This window comes from Arachis ipaensis, chromosome B07 (genome assembly GCF_000816755.2).
Source record: "Arachis ipaensis cultivar K30076 chromosome B07, Araip1.1, whole genome shotgun sequence".
NCBI classification, from domain to species: domain Eukaryota; kingdom Viridiplantae; phylum Streptophyta; class Magnoliopsida; order Fabales; family Fabaceae; genus Arachis; species Arachis ipaensis.
This window is the reverse complement of record NC_029791.2, coordinates 68,653,759-68,670,922: the sequence shown is the minus strand read 5'-3', so window position 1 is coordinate 68,670,922 and position 17,164 is coordinate 68,653,759.

Here is a 17,164-nt window from a genome sequence, read left to right as displayed (position 1 = left end):
TGAAAGGGTTTGCTTTCCTTCTTTGACCCAGGAGGAACGTCCCTTCTTTTATTCTTACGACTACTTTTTCAGCCAAATGAACATCACCCTTTCTTTTACCTCCTTTAAGACTGACTTGTTGTGGTCGTGTAATGTAGCTCCATCCCAGCTCCATCCGAACTCTCGGGGCTTTATCAAGGTCTTTCAGTTGCTTTGCCAATAATTGGATGTGAAACCTTCTCAAACTCTCTTTCTTTACCTCTTTGTCTTGACCAAACCTAGGACTACCAAAAAAAAGCTTCTTGGATTTCTTTCAGGTCTACCCAAGGACACAAAGTGTTTTCTATGTACAATGAGTTTTTTAGGGATTTTAAGAACTACGTTTTTAAGGTCTGAGCTGTTGAAGGAGCTCGACCATTTTTCTTGGAGTCGGATAATGAACCTGCCTTCCCCTTATGTTGGCAAAAGAATGTTGTAGTATGTAGATATACGTGGAAGATGCTTAATGAGGTCGAGCAGGCTTTTGTGAATTTGTTAGAGGGGATTTGGGGACAACCTCCACATCTCGACACAAAGAGATTTTTAGGAGACCCCTCTCTTGTCTAAGCTGAGCTGGGTAGTGGTCAACTTCTTTTTGCTTTGTTTGCTTGCTTTTTGTTTCTGTTTCTTCCAGTTTTGTAACTTGTTTTACTGTGTTTTTCAGAGATGGTTAAAAATAATGATTCCATGAAGGCCTTTAAAAAGGAGAGAAAGGCTACAGTAGCCCAGCACATCTCGGCTAAGGCTGTTGGGGAAGGATCTTCTCAGGTTCCTCCTAAGAAGCCGACCTTGAGTATTTCTGGGCCGAGGAGGGTGATTTCTACTCCTCAGGTCCATTTGGTTGATCCCCCCAGACTTCTGCTGCTACCTCTTTTCCCTCTGCCGGCCCTCTTCCGAAAAAACAGAGGACTGTTGAGCCTTTTAATCTGGACGCCCCCGACTTTGATGCTGTTGGTTTTGTCGATCAACAAATTGCTCCTTATGGCATTGTTCCTACTGATGATGTCTCCATTCTTTGCCATTTGGACTTCATTACACAAAGCAGTATCAAGATGGCACACATGGGAGCAACCTTATTCCGAACTGCTCAGGATCTTCCCATTCATGCAACAAAGGCTTTTATGGAGGAGGCCAAATCAGAATTTGATAGGATCAAGGGGTTGAAGGAGGAGATTGAGGTGAAGGTGGCGAAGCTGGAAAAAGAGTTAGAAGGTGAGAAGACTCGAGCTACTGCTGCGGTGGCTTCTGCAAATCTGGCTGTGGAGATGGCACTGAAGCATAAGGAAAGCTATGTCCTGACTTATGGTGAGATGATGGAGCTTAGGAAGAGGTTAGAATCTGCCCGGGCTGATTATGCCGAGCTCTAGGGTCATCTCGTGGGTAGTGTGACTTCTGCTTATGAGAATTTTAAGGATCAGGTCCGAGTTCTGGCTCCCGAGCTCGACCTATCTCTCTTCAGCTTGGACAATATTGTGAAAAATAGGAAGATCGTCCCTGTCCCGGATGAAGATGATAATGATGTAGATCCACCTCCTATGCCATCCACCAAGGCTTCTGTTGTCCCGACTTCTTTAACTCCCGCAGCCGAGGTCGACCACCTTGATTTGGATCCTGATGTTCAGATCCTGAATCGGGCGGATAGGACTGTCGACGCTGTCCCCCTTCAGACTCGTCCTCCTTCACACCAAGATGCCGCCACTGGGGAGTCTTTGAATCCTTTATAGTTTTCTTTGATGTATTGTGTACAGCCCGGTCTGTGGGCTATTGAACTCTTATTTGTGTTTTGTTAGACTTGGATATTTTAGTTGCTTTTCTTAACAACTTTATTTAGAAAAACAAATGGCTTTTCAACTCTTGAGGTCACCTTTTCAAGTGGCCTTTTGATTTATAGTAGCTTTGTTTCTTCATGATATGGTTGTCTACAGCTTTTTGACACTTTCAGGAATCTTTGGAGTGTTGGAGTCTTGCTGTCTGACCTCTTTTGATTGCCTTTGTGATTTATTTCCTGCTTTAGTCGAAGCTAGCTTTGTTCAACTATTCTTTTTTGCATTCTTTGATAGAATACTTGTAGATTGATTTTATTGAGGTTATGGCTTTCTGAGTCCGGCTTGAGTCCCTTATAGCACATGCCTTCTGTCGGTCGACTTCTTTCGTTTAGTCTTTGCGAATTATTTTTAGTAATCCCTTGGGATTTACTTTTTATAACTCTGTTGCTTTAATTGGTTTGGTCCGACTTCTTCATGTCGGTCCCTTCTAAGTTATTTCTGGTAATCCATTTTTTAGTTGGACCTTGCCAGGTCTCTTTTTATGGATTACCTTTTATAACTTTGCAGCTTTAGTTGGCTTGGGCCGACTTCTTCATGTCGATCCCTTCTAAGTTATTTCTAGTAATCCATTTTCAGGGTTGACCAGGCCTCTTTTCTATGGCTTACTTTATAACTTTTAGTCGCTTTGATCAGGCTGGTCCGACTTCTTTATGTCTGTCCATCCTAAGTTATTTTTAGCAATCCACTTTTTCTAAGACCTCGTCAGGTCTCTTTCTATGGATCACTTTTTTATAACTTTTGTGGTTTTCGTCCAACTTCTTCACGTCGGCTCGGTCTGAGTTATTTCTAGTAATCCCTTTTGTATGGGTTACTTTTTATAACTTTTGGCATTAATCTATTTTTATCGCATTTTCATCTTGCCAATTTTGTAGAAATCGGGCGGCGTGTTCGCCTTGCCAACCTTTGTCGAAATCGAACAATTAATTTGATTTTCATCGTGATCGGACAGTGAATTTGGATTTCACCTTACCGATATGTAGCTTTGGAATCGGGCGATGAATTTTTTGCATTCACATTAATGTCTTGATAGTGAGATTTTGTAGGGAATCTGAAAAGCTTTATTCAAGTAAAAAAAATAAACATGTAGGCAAAAAGTATATATACATGTGGGTGCTTACCCTTCTAGGTCAGGTAATTTTACAGATCTTGGCTTGGTGCCTCATTAAAAAATTTTTTCAGGAAAAAGAGTTCACTTTCTGACCTAAGATCTTTTTATTACCTCCTAACTATAATACCTTCTTAGGTTGCAGGCATGCCATGACCTTGGTAGCTCTCATCCCTCGAGTTCGGATACTTTATAGTAGCCTTTTCCCAGTACTTCTGTAACTTGGTAGAGTCCTTTCCAGTTAGCCGCTAGCTTTCCCTCTTCGGGTCGACTTGTTCCGATATCATTTCGGATTAGGATGAGATCGTTGTTGTCAAAGCTTCGCTGTACTACCTTTCGATTGTATCGTGAGGCCATTCGACGTTTTAATGCCTCCTCCCTGATCCGAGCTCTTTCTCAGATTTTTGGAAGTAGGTCGAGCTCTTCCCTCTGGAGTTGGGAGTTGGCCTCTTCATTGTAGTAGATCATTCTGGGGGATTCTTCTTTGATTTCTACTGGGATCATTGCCTCCATTCCATAAGCCAATCGGAAGGGTGATTCCTTTGTGGTGGAATACGGAGTTGTCTGATATGCCCATAGGACTTGTGGGAGCTCTTCAGCCCAGGCTCCCTTTGCGTCCTGTAATCTCCATTTTAACCCAGCCAAAATGACTTTGTTAGCTGCTTATGCTTGTCCATTAGCTTGTGGGTGTTCTACGGATGTAAAATGATGCTTTATTTTCAAGTCGGCTACCAACTTTCTAAAGCCTGTGTCTGTAAATTGAGTGCCATTGTCCGTGGTAATGGAATAAGGAACCCCAAACCTTGTGACAATATTTCTATTTAAGAATTTTTGACTTCTTTACGCAGTGGCATTGGCTAGGAGCTCTGCTTCAATCCATTTTGTAAAATAATCTACCCCTACGATGAGGAACTTGACTTGTCCCGATCCTTGAGCGAAGGGCCCGAGGAGATTGAGTCCCCACTTTGCAAATGGCCAAGGTGATGTTATGCTGATGAGCTCCTCTGGTGGGACGATGTGGAAGTTAGCATGTTTTTGACATGGTGGACATGTCTTGACGAACTCGGTGGCTTCTTTTTGCAACGTTGGCCAAAAGAATCCGGCTCGGCGTACTTTATTGGCAAGAGCTCGAGCTCCGAGATGATTGCCACACGTGCCACTGTGTATCTCTCCCAAGTCCTCTTTTGTGTTAGAGATTGGTACACATTTTAGTAGGGGCGTCGAAATCCCTCTCTTGTATAGGATGTTGTTTATGATGGTGTAATACTGTGCCTCCCGCTTTAACCTCTTTGCCTCCTTTTTATCTGTAGGGAGTATCTCTGATTTGTGGTAGCTGATTATAGGAGTCATCCATCCTTGATTCTGACTTGATATGGTTAGGACTTTGTCTTCTTCCAAGATTGACAGGTTCTGCAATTTTTCCTGGATGAGGCTTCCATTATTGTCCCCTGGTTTGGTGCTGGCTAATTATGAGAGTGCGTCAGCTTGGGCACTCTGTTCTCGAGGTATATGTCGGATCTCGTATTCCTTGAATTGTCCGAGTTGTTCCCTGGTTTTGTCCAGGTACTTTTTCATGGCAGTGTCTTTAGCTTGGTAGGTCCCTACTATTTGTGAGGTAATGACTTGTGAATCATTAAAGATGACAAGTTTTTGGGCTCCCACCTCTTTAGCCAGCTTCAAACCAGCCAATAACGCCTCGTACTCAGCCTAATTATTGGAGGCAGGGAACTCAAACTTCAGGGAGAGTTCAATTTGGGTTCCCTGATTGCTTTCTATTATCACACCTGCTCTACTCCCAGTTTTATTTGAAGAGCCATCCACGTAAAGATTCCAATTTGTAAGGATTTCTGGGGTGTCAGTATACTCTGCGAGGAAATCGGCCAGATATTGGGATTTGATGGCTGTCCGAGCTTCATATTGAAGGTCAAATTCAGACAACTCGACCGCCCATTGTAGGATTCTTTCTGCTAAATCTTTTTTTTGTAGAATACTTTTCATGGGTTGGTTGGTCCGAACCTTGATGGTATGAGCTTGAAAGTATGGGCGAAGTCGTCGAGAAGTTAGTATGAGAGCATAGGCGAACTTCTCTATTTTTTGATAGTTCAGCTCGGATCCCTGTAATGCTTTGCTGATGAAGTATACGGGTTGTTGTCCACTTTCATCCTCCTTGACTAGTGTTGAAGCTACTGCCCGACTTCCTACTGCAAGGTATAGTATGAGTGCTTCTCCTTCCCGTGGTCGGGTGAGGATGGGTGGTTGTCCCAGGAACTTTTTAAACTCCTGGAAGGCTTGTTCGCACTCAAGTGTCCATTCGAACTTTTGTCCCTTCCTTAGGGTTGTGTAGAAGGGGCGAGATCTTATGGCTGATCCAGCTAGAAATCTGGACAAGGCTGCTAGTCGCCTGTTGAGTTGTTGCACCTCTTTGACATAGTTCGGGCTTTTCATGTTGAGTATGGCATGGCACTTGTCCGGTTTTGCTTATATTCCTCTTTGTGTGAGCATGAAACCCAGGAATTTGTCGGCTTCTACTGCGAAGGTGCATTTCGCCGGATTGAGTCGTATGCCATACTTTCGTATGGTATTGAACACTTGGGCGAGGTCGGATAGTAATGACTCCTCGCTTTGTGTTTTTACTAACATGTCGTCCACATATACCTCCATAAGTTTCCCGATATGGTCTGCGAAGACCTTGTTCATTAATCTTTGATACGTGGCTCCTGCGTTTTTGAGTCCGAATGGCATGACGACGTAGCAGTAGTTTGCTTTTGGGGTTAAGAATGAGGTTTTTTCTTGTCCACTAGGGCATCGATACTTGGGAGTGGATAGGGATCTTTTGGGCAAGCTTTGTTGAGATCGGTATAGTCGGTGCACATCTGCCACTTCCCATTTGATTTTTTTACCAGGACGACGTTGGCTAGCCATAGTGGGTACTTGACTTCCCTTATAAATCCTGCCTCTGGTAGAGCTTGTACCTGTTCTTCCACAGCTTGGGATCTTTCTGGTCCGAGCTTTCTACGCCTCTGCTGTATTGGCCGAGATCCTAGATATACTGCCAGTTTGTGGCACATTAGTTTGGGGTCTATGCCCGGCATGTCTGTGGCCTTCCATGTGAAGAGGTCGACGTTATCTTTTAAGAACTGTATCAGGGACTCCTTTACCTCTCTTTTTAGGATTGCGCCAATACTGGTTGTTTTATCAGGGACATCTCCAATCTGTACAATAACCAATAACAAGGCACACAATTGTAATTGCCCGGCAACGACGCCATTTTTTATGAAGGGAAATTTGGTTAGTATAGAATTTCACAAATAGAATCTCGTTGCAAGTATAGTTTCTAAACCAACAAATATTCCTCCATCAAAAAATTGTTTGTCACAAGTAAAAACCCCAATAAAAATAACCGAGAGTATTAATCCCGGGTCGTTCTCCCTAGGAATTACAATGAAGTGCTTTATTATTGGCTATTGGTACACGGAATCGTGATCGCACACTTTTCACACAACTCTGTGCAGCTGACCAGCAGGTGCACTGGGTCGTCCAAGTAATACCTTACGTGAGTAAGGGTCGATCCCACGGAGATTGTCGGCTTGAAGCAAGCTATGGTCATCCTTGTAAATCTCAGTCAGGCAGATTCAAATGGTTATGGGATTTTGATAATTGAAATATAATTAAAACAGAAAATAAGATAAAATCACTTATGTAATTCATTGGTGGGATTTCAGATAAGCATATGAAGATGCTTTGTTCCTTTTGAACCTCTGCTTTCCTATTGCCTTCATCCAATCATTCATACTCCCTTCCATGGCAAGCTGTATGTTGGGGGATCACCGTTGTCAACAGCTACCGTCCGTCCTCTCAGTGAAAATGGTCCAAATACGCTGTCACCGCACGGCTAATCATCTATTGGTTCTCACTCATGTTGGAATAGGATCCATTGATCCTTTTGCGTCTGTCACTATGCCCAATACTGACGAGTTTGAAGCTCGTCACAGTTATCCCATCCCAGATCCTACTCGGAATATCACAGACAAGGTTTAGACTTTCCGGATCTCAAGAATGGCCGCCAATAATTCTAGCCTATACCACGAAGGTTCTAATCTTAGATTAGAAACCCAAGAGATATGCACTCAAGCTATTGCAGATAGAACGGAGGTGGTTGGTAGGCACGCATTCATAGGTGAGAATGATGATGAGTATCACGGATCATCACATTCATCATGTTGAAGTGCGAGTGAATATCTTGGAATAAGAATAAGTTTTAATTGAATAGAAAACAGTAGTACTTTGCATTAATTCATGAGAAACAGCAGAGCTCCACACCTTAATCTATGGGGTGTAGAAACTACACCGTTGAAAATACATAAGTGAAAATAGGGTAGACATGGCCGAGTGGCCAACCTCCCATGGAGGTCTCAGAACGTAAAAGTTACATAATGTGTTCCAGAGATAAAAATACAATAGTAAAAGGTCCTATATATAATGAACTAGTAGCCTAGGGTTTACAGAAATAAGAAATTAATGCAGAAATCCACTTTTGGGCCCACTTGGTGTGTGCTTGGACTGAGCATCGAAGCTTTCACATGTAAAAATTTTTCTTGGAGTTAAATGCCAGCTCTGGTGCCAGTTTGGGCGTTTAACTCCAGCATTTATGCCAGTTCTGGCGTTTAACGCCAGAATAGGGTAGAAAGTTGGTGTTTAAACGCCAGTTTACATTATCAAAACTCGGGAAAAGTATGGACTATTATATATTGCTGGAAAGCCCAGGATGTCTACTTTCCAACGCAATTAAGAGTGCGCCAATTGGGGTTCTGTAGCTCCAGAAAGTCCACTTCGAGTGCAGGGAGGTCAGAATCCAACAGCATTTGCAGTCTTTTTTCAGCCTCTGAATCAGATTTTTGCTCAGGTCCCTCAATTTCAGCCAGAAAATACCTGAAATCATAGAAAAATACACACACTCATAGTAATGTCCAGAAATATGATTTTTATTTAAAAACTAAAAAAATATAATAAAAAGTAATAAAAATATACTAAAAACTATGTAAAAATAATGCCAAAAAGCATATAAATTATCCGCTCATCACAATACCAAACTTAAATTGTTGCTTGTCCCCAAGCAACTAAAAATAAAATAGGATAAAAAAAAGAGAATATACAATAAATTCCGAAAATATCTATGAAGATCAGTCTTAATTAGATGAGCGGGGCTATTAGCTTTTTGCTTCTGAACAGTTTTGGCATCTCACTTTATCCTTTGAAGTTCAGAATGATTGGCATCTATAGGAACTCAGAATTCAGATAGTGTTCTTGATTCTCCTAGTTCAGTATGTTGATTCTTGAACACAGTTACTTTATGAGTCTTGGTCGTGACCCTAAGCATTTTGTTTTCCAGTATTACCACCGGATACATAAATGCCACAGACACATAACTGGGTGAACCTTTTCAGATTGTGACTCAGCTTTTCTAGGGTCCCCAATTAGAGGTGTCCAGAGCTTTTAAGCACACTCTTTTGCTTTGGACCACGACTTTAACCGCTCAGTCTCAAGCTTTTCACTTGACACCTTCACGCCACAAGCACATGGTTAGGGACAACTTGGTTTAGCCGCTTAGGCTAGGATTTTTATTCCTTTGGGCCCTCCTATCTACTGATGCTCAAAGTCTTGGATCCATTTTATTTTACCCTTTCCTTTTGGTTTAAAGGGCTATTGGCTTTTTCTGCTTGCTTTTTCTTTTTCTTTCTTTTTCTTTTATTTTTTTTGCCATTTTTTTTTCGCAAGCTTTTCACTGCTTTTTCTTGCTTCAAGAATCAATTTTATGATTTTTCAGATTATCAATAACATTTCTCCTTTTCCATCATTCTTTCAAGAGCCAACAATTTTAACATTCATAAACAACAAATTCAAAAATATGCACTGTTCAAGCATTCATTCAGAAAACAAAAAGTATTGCCACCACATCAAAATAATTAAACTATTTTAAAATTCGAAATTCATGTACTTCTTTTTCTTTTGTAATTAAAAACATTTTTTATTTAAGAAAGGTGATGGATTCATAGGACATTCATAGCTTTAAGACCTAGACACTAATGATCATGTAATAAAGACACAAACATAGATAGAGCATAAAGCATAATTTTCGAAAAACAGAAAAATAAGAGCAAGGAGATTAAAAAACGGGTCCACCTTAGTGATGGCGGCTAGTTCTTCCTCTTGAAGATCCAATGGAACGCTTGAACTCCTCTATGTCTCTTCCTTGCCTTTGTTGCTCCTCCCTCATGGCTCTTTGGTCTTCTTTAATTTCATGAAGGAGGATGGAATGCTCTTGGTGTTCCACCCTTAGTTGTCCCATGTTGGAACTTAATTCTCCTAGGGACGTGTTAATTTTCTCCCAATAATTTTGTGGAGGGAAGTGTATCCCTTGAGGTATCTTAGGGATATCATGATGAGGAATTTCCTCATGCTCTTATTGAGGTCCATGAGTGGGCTCTCTTGCTTGCTCCATCCTTTTCTTAGTGATGGGCTTGTCCTCATCAATGAGGATGTCTTCCTCTATGCCAATTCTAGCTGAATTGCAGAGGTGACAAATTAGATAGGGAAGGCTAACCTTGACAAAGTAGAGGATTCGTCTACCACCTTGTAGAGTTCTAGGGATATAACCTCATGAACTTCTACTTCCTCTCCATTCATGATGCTATGGATCATGATAGCCCGGTCTATAGTAACTTCAGACCGGTTGCTAGTGGGAATGATTGAGCATTGGATGAACTCCAACCATCCCCTAGCCGCTGGCTTGAGGTCAAGCCTTCTTAGTTGAACCGGCTTCCCTCTTGAATCTCTCTTCCATTGAGTGCTATCAATCAGATTTCTGCTAATTTAGAATTTTATGAAAATAATCGCGTGTTAGGTATAGCTTCTAAACCAACAGAGAATCCTTTCATACAAAAGTTTGATTGTCACAAGTAACAAAACCCAATAAAATTTATAACCGAAGTATTTAAACCTCGGGTCGTCTTCTCAAGGAATTACAGGGAGGTATGATTTATTATTGGTTATGTAAAAAGATATGTTTTTGGGTTTTTTAAAATAAGGAATAAGTAATTTAAATGACAAGAAAAATAAATTAATAATAATAAAATCTCTTGGCAAGGTATAAGAATTGGACGTCCTATCCTAGTTATCCTTATCAATTGTGATGAGAATTGGATTTTGCTCCCACCTTGTTAACCTCTAACTATGAAGGTAAGTCAAGTGGATGAATCAATTTGATTCCTCTGGTCCTAGTCAATTCCTATGGAAAGACTAGAGTTATTGGAATACAAATCAACTAGCAAAGATAACAATCATCAATCACAAGGAGTTTGATAACTCAAGTGTCTCCAATTACTTAACCAAAGTAAAAAGGGAGAAAATCTACTTGAATAAAAATGCCTTCAGATGGGAAGCAACATTAACATAAATAAAAGAAAGAAATCTTAAATTTGAAATACCTCAAATTATATTAAATAAAGAAATCAACTCTAACATGAAGTTCATAAGCCAAATTGAAAAGATAAATAACAATTAAAGTAATAGAATAAATAAAAGTAGAAAATAAATTAAAGGAACATTGAACCTGTGATTGAAAAGAAGTAGCCTAAACATAATAGAAATTCTAAATCCTAATCCTAAGAGAGAGGAGAGAACCTCTCTCTCTAAAACTACATCTAATCCTAAAATTGTGTATTATTAAAGCTTCCTTGATGAATGAATGGATTCCACCACTTTATAGCCTCTAAGATGTGTTTTCTGGGCCGAAAACTGGGCCAGAAACAGCCCAGAATTCGGTGGTTGCGAATTCAAACACGCTGATTTTTGTCACTGCGATGCATCCGCATGAAGAACGCGTTCGCATCGCCTAGATGTACGGCCATTTTGGCATATTATATATCATTTCGAAGCCCCGGACGTTAGCTTTCCAATGCAACTAGAACCGCATCATTTGGACCTCTGTAACTCAAGTTATGATCGATTTAGTGCGAGAGGGTCAGGCTGACAACTTTGTAGTTCCTTCAATTTCTTGTATTCCTTCCACTTTTGCATGCTTCCTTTCTATCCTCTGAGTCATTCCTGCCCTGTAATCTCTGAAATCACTTAACGCACATATCAAGGAATCGAATGGTAATAAGAGAAGATTAATATTAGCAAATATAAGGCCAAAGAAGCATGTTTTCAATCATAGCACAAAATCAGGAAGGAGAATGTAAAACATGCAATTTGTATGAACAAGTGTATGAAAGATTGATAAAATCCACTTAATTGAGCACAAGATAAACCATAAAATAGTGGTTTATCAACCTCCCCACACTTAAACAATAGCATGTCCTCATGCTAAGCTCAAGAGAAGCTATAAGGGAGTGTAGAGGAATGGTAGAATGTATGAAACGCAACCTATCTATATGAATGCAACTACATGCTAAGATGTTTCTATCTACTTGGTTAAAAGTAAATAAGCTCTTCAAGACAAACATAAATCATATTTTACTAATTCAAATTATATAATAAAAGACAATTAAACTTGTTAGAAGATGGCTCATGAAAGCAGGGAACATAGAATCAAGCATTGAACCCTCACAGGTAGTGTATATCACTCTAATCTCTCAAGTGTCTAGGGTTAATCACTCTACTCTTCTCTAGTCATGCATTCTAAACTTTGTTCTTCATCTATCCAATCAACAAAAATTTAGTGTACCAATGCAAACATCATGAGGTCTTTTCAAGGTTGTAATGGGGCTAAGGTAAGGGTGAGGATATATGTATGGCCAAGTGAGCTATAATATGAATCTTTGACAAACCTAAGCTCTCACCTATACACACTCTATATACTTTTAAATTCATGCCTAGCTACCCAAAATTCCCACTTTTGCATTACATACTCATGCATCAACCTTTATTTTAATTTTATCACAAATGCATTGATCTTTTTATTAACTTAACCTTGCATTGGGATAATTTTGTCCCCTTATTTATTTACTTATTTATTGAATATTTTTGGATTTTTCTTTTTTTTTTTGGATTTTTTTATATATATTAAAACTAAGGAAATAAACATAGCTTATCAATACACATGGATTTTTAATTTTTCTAGTTTCACATGAGTAGGTACCCAAATTTCCATTATTTTGTCATGACACATTCCCTTATTAACCCTTGTTCCACAATTCTCCCATACTTAATTAACATACAATTTCTATCTTAAGCTAACCAAAGATTTAATTGGGATATTTAATTGTTTTTCCGCTTAAGGCTAGTAATGTGGTAAAATATAGAACAAATGGGGATTAAAAGGCTCAATGTGGCTGACAAAGGTAAATGGAAGGGTAGGCTATTTGGGATAAGTGAGCTAAACAAGTAATGGCCTCAATCATATGCAAACATGTAAATACACTAAATAGTGGGCATATAGAATGGAACAAAGCAAAGATTGCAATCATAGGGAAGAAAACACACAAGAATAAAAATTTATGGTTAAATAATGTAACCATATAAATAAGCTCAAAATCTCACAGGTTGTGTGTTCTTAGCTTTTTAAACGATGTTCCAAATACAACTTCAAACAAGTTTTAACAGAAAAAATTTTTCAATTTAAATTAGTGAAATACTATAAAATTTTCTTGAAAAAGAAAATATTACTTCAACCAAGTAGTAATTAAATGCGTAAAATCAAGGAAACATGTAATCAAATATGCAAATGCAACAATGAACTAATAAAGAAAATAAGACATTGGTGTTGAGAAGAAAATAACTAACCCATGGAGATCTGTATCGACCTCCCCACACTTAAAGATTGCACCGTACTCGGTGCATGCTGAGATGTGCAGGTGGACGGGCTGCTACAACTGACGCTTTTCTCTAGAGATTGTGCAGATGGACTTGTCTATTGCCCCATATAGAAGTTTCTCTTTCTCTTTCTCGGTGGCCAGCCTGAAAGAAGAGGAAAAAAAAGAAAAAGTAACCCAGAAATAAAGATAAGAAAATAAATAAAGTTTGGGTGGGTTAATGCCAAATAATGAGGGTCTCAATTACATGGTAGCTACAACATGCAAGAGGGAAGACAGTAGAAGCAAACGGCATATCAATAGTGCAAAAATTGCAACAAAGGGAAAGAAGAGTGTGGGTAATGCAAGATAGTAGAAGCTCATGTCAATGCAAAAGGAATACAAGTATCAGAAAAGATCAACATTGACTTAAATAATATTACCCAACAGTGGAAAACAAGTCACTAAGCACCAAAATAATACCAGAAAAGATGTAACAGTTGAATAAAAAAATTTAACACCATTGGAAAAATAATAGAATTAGAAAAGAAAATAAAAATATGCGCAAAATTAAAATGCAATGGATGAATGAATGTAAATGTAGTGAGGAAAGAAAAATGAGAAGGAAGAAGAAAGAAATAAGAAGGGGGAGGGAAAATTAGGATTGGGGAAGAAAAGATAAGATAGTTGGCGCTAATCTGGATAAGTAAGCGCATGTCAATGCAAAAGGAATACAGGTATCAGAAAAGATCAACATTGACTTAAATAATATTACCCAACAGTGGAAAACAAGTCACTAAGCACCAAAATAATACCAGAAAAGATGTAACAGTTGAATAAAAAAATTTAACACCATTGGAAAAATAATAGAATTAGAAAAGAAAATAAAAATATGCGCAAAATTAAAATGCAATGGATGAATGAATGTAAATGTAGTGAGGAAAGAAAAATGAGAAGGAAGAAGAAAGAAATAAGAAGGGGGAGGGAAAATTAGGATTGGGGAAGAAAAGATAAGATAGTTGGCGCTAATCTGGATAAGCTGTGCGGCGCATGTGACGCGGACGCGTGAGTGACGCGGTCGGGTGGTGTGTGATGTTTTTCAGGTGACGCGGACGCGTGGGTCACGCGGTCGCGTGGGTCACGCGGTCGCGTGGTCTCATTTGTGCTATTGGCGCGAGTGTAGCCTCACATTCATGCAACTCTCTATTTTAAATGCATTTTGCCAAAAATCTGGGTGACGCGTGCGCGTGGGTGACGCGCACGCGTGAATGGCCTTTCTTTTAAAAATGACGCGGACGCGTGGGGTATGCGTTCACGTGGGGCACACGTTCGTGTGGTAGGGCTTGTGCTTCTAGCATGGTTCCAGCCCAGCTCCATCATAACTCTCTGCCGTAGACCCATTTACGTCGATTTCACAGGGTCACGCGTTCGCGTGGGTGACGCGGACGCGTGGGGAGGCTATTTCGCAAACAATGCAAACGCGTCAGCGACGCAGTCGCGTGGTCATATTTGTGCCTAAGGCATGCCTCCAGCCACGATTTTGCGTGACTTTCTGTTCAATTTTATTTTCTTCCCAACGCACCTGTGACGCGGACGCGTCAGCGACGCTTACGCGTCACGTGCGTGTTTTTTTTATGCAGGATGCAAAATGCAATGATAGTGTGGATGCTATGAATAATTTCAGGTTCAATGAAAATAGAATAAAATAAAACTCAAAAACAAACAAAACGAAATAAAATCAAAATTGAAGAAAAGGAACGATCATACCATGGTGGGTTGTCTCCCACCTAGCACTTTTAGTTAAAGTCCTTAAGTTGGACATTTGGGGAGTCCTTTGTTATGGTGGCTTGTGCTTGAACTCATCCAGGAATCTCCACCAATGTTTGTGATTCCAATGGCCTCCGGGATCCCAAACTAGGCGCAGAAAGCCTTCAAACAGGTTAAAGCAAGTGACAAGGCCCTAAGAGTGTTGATTTCTAGACTGAATTCTGGGGTCCCAGACTTTGCTTTTACACCCGTCTTCTTATTGATTATCATGATTCCATCCGGGTAGCAAGCAATCTGAATTCTTGCTAAAGCGGCCAACCAACTTCCTAGACCCATTCAGTTGAGCTTTACACCAACCTTTGCATTTAAACTTTGAGCTTTCCACCATATTGAATCTTGCATGATGACTCCTACCACTAACCATCTCCCTCTTACTCTTAAAGCCACAAAGAGCTCTGAGTTGCCCATCTATCTCAAGCAAAGCATATTCAAGTGAGCTAATTAAGCTTAGAGATGAAAGATTTACCCACTTGAATGAAGGAATGGATGGTGATGGTTTTGGGGGAGAGGTCTCCAACAACTTTGGCAAGGTGATTTCCAGCTCCATTCTCTTCGGCTCTTCTTTGACAACTTCCACCTCCTTGCAAGCTTCTTCAATATCAACCTCTTCCTCTTGGTAGCTTTCTTCCAATTTGATCTCTTCTTCATTGTTCACCAAGGGCATAGGAGGTTGTGCTTTTTCTTCTTTAATTTCCATGTCAAGTCCAATAGGAGAGGATTCAATTGTAGATAAAAATTCATCAATGATTGAATCCATCTCTTGATCAACCTCTTCAAAGTCTTCAACCATGATATGCATTGGAGGTTGTACACCCTCCTCAACATCAATTTCAAACGTCTTTGAGGGAGGCTCTATAACTTGACTTTCCCATGGAGGTTCAGAATCTCCTAAGTCTTCAACCAATTCTTCTTCTTTGATAATTTCAGCTTCCTCCACTTGTTCCAGTACAAAATCATGCTCCTTACTGTCTATTGGAGTTTCTAGTATCTCCCTCATGCTGCGTTCTTCATTAGATTGCTCACATGAATCCATGGGGGTTTCTTGAGTGTTCGAACGTCGAGAGGGTAAATGATTTATTGCTTGATTCAATTGGTGGAGGGTGGCATGAAATTTTTTCACTGTTTCCTTGAGTTGCTCCCTTGATTCTTGGGGTGATGGATATGGACATGGTGCATAGGGGAGTGGTGGTTCTTGTGAGTAATAGGATTGGAATTGGGGTGGATACGGGTTAGGATCATATGGAGGTGAATGGTGGTAGTTGGCTTGTGAGTGTAGTGGTTCAAAGCTATGTTGAGGAGGTGGTTTACAGGCGTATGATGGGGCTTGTTGGTAATTACAAGGGGGTCCACCATATCTATCATCTTGGTATGCACCTCGGAATGGCTCTTGACCATAGCAAATTGGTGGAGGTTAGTTGTCACGGAAGGGTCCACCATAACTGTTGTTATCGTAGTCCATGGTATCTTGGAGGGTGTAGTTGCCTAAAGGGTTGATCAGATCCTCGTGGCTCCTTCCATCTTTGATTGCTTTGACCTTGATGCATGTTCCTGTTATAGCTTCCATTCCATTCAACAACATTAGAACCAAACTTAAAGCGATGGGGGTGAGAACTCATAGTAACTAATAAAAATTAAAAACAAAAATAAATAAACAAGCAAAGGAAAAAAAATAAAATAAATAAGAGAAAAGGTTTGAAAAAGATTTGATTTTAAGATTAGAAAAGATAAGATAAGTTAGGTAAGAGAAGATAAGTTTTTAATTTAAAAGGTTTTGAAATTTAAATTTTTGAATTTCAAAATTAAATTTTGAATTTTAAATTTTGAAATTTGAATTTTTAAAGTTTGAAATTTGAAATTTAAAATTTGAATTTTAAATTTTGAAATTTGAATTTTTTGAAAAAGTCAACAATATAAGATAAAGATTTGAAAAAGATTTAAATTTTGAAAAGGTTTGATTTTTAAAATAAGATAAGATAAGATTTTGAAAAAGATATGATTTTTGAAAAAGATTTGAATTTTGAAATTTAAAACTAAGATAAGATAAGATAAAAAATTTTAAAATAAAAATCTGAATTTTTTTTCGAAAAAATCAATTTAAAAGTAAATATTTACAATAACGAATAATAAGGCACATGTTTGCAATTCCCCGGCAACGACGCCATTTTTGTCGATCAGATTTCTGCTAATTTAGAATTTTATGAAAATAATCGCGTTGTAGGTATAGCTTCTAAACCAACAGAGAATCCTTTCGTATAAAAGTTTGGTTGTCACATGTAACAAAATACAATAAAATTTATAACCGAAGTATTTAAACCTCGGGTCGTCTTCTCAAGGAATTGCAGGAAGGTATGATTTATTATTGGTTATGTAAAAAGATATGTTTTTGGGTTTTTTAAAATAAAGAACAAGTAATTTAAATGACAAGAAAAATAAATTAATAATAATAAAATCTCTTGGCAAGGTATAAGAACTGGACGTCCTATCCTAGTTATCCTTATCAATTGTGATGAGAATTAGATTTTGCTTCCACCTTGTTAACCTCTAACTATGAAGGTAAGTCAAGTGGATGAAACTATTTGATTCCTCTGGTCCTAGTC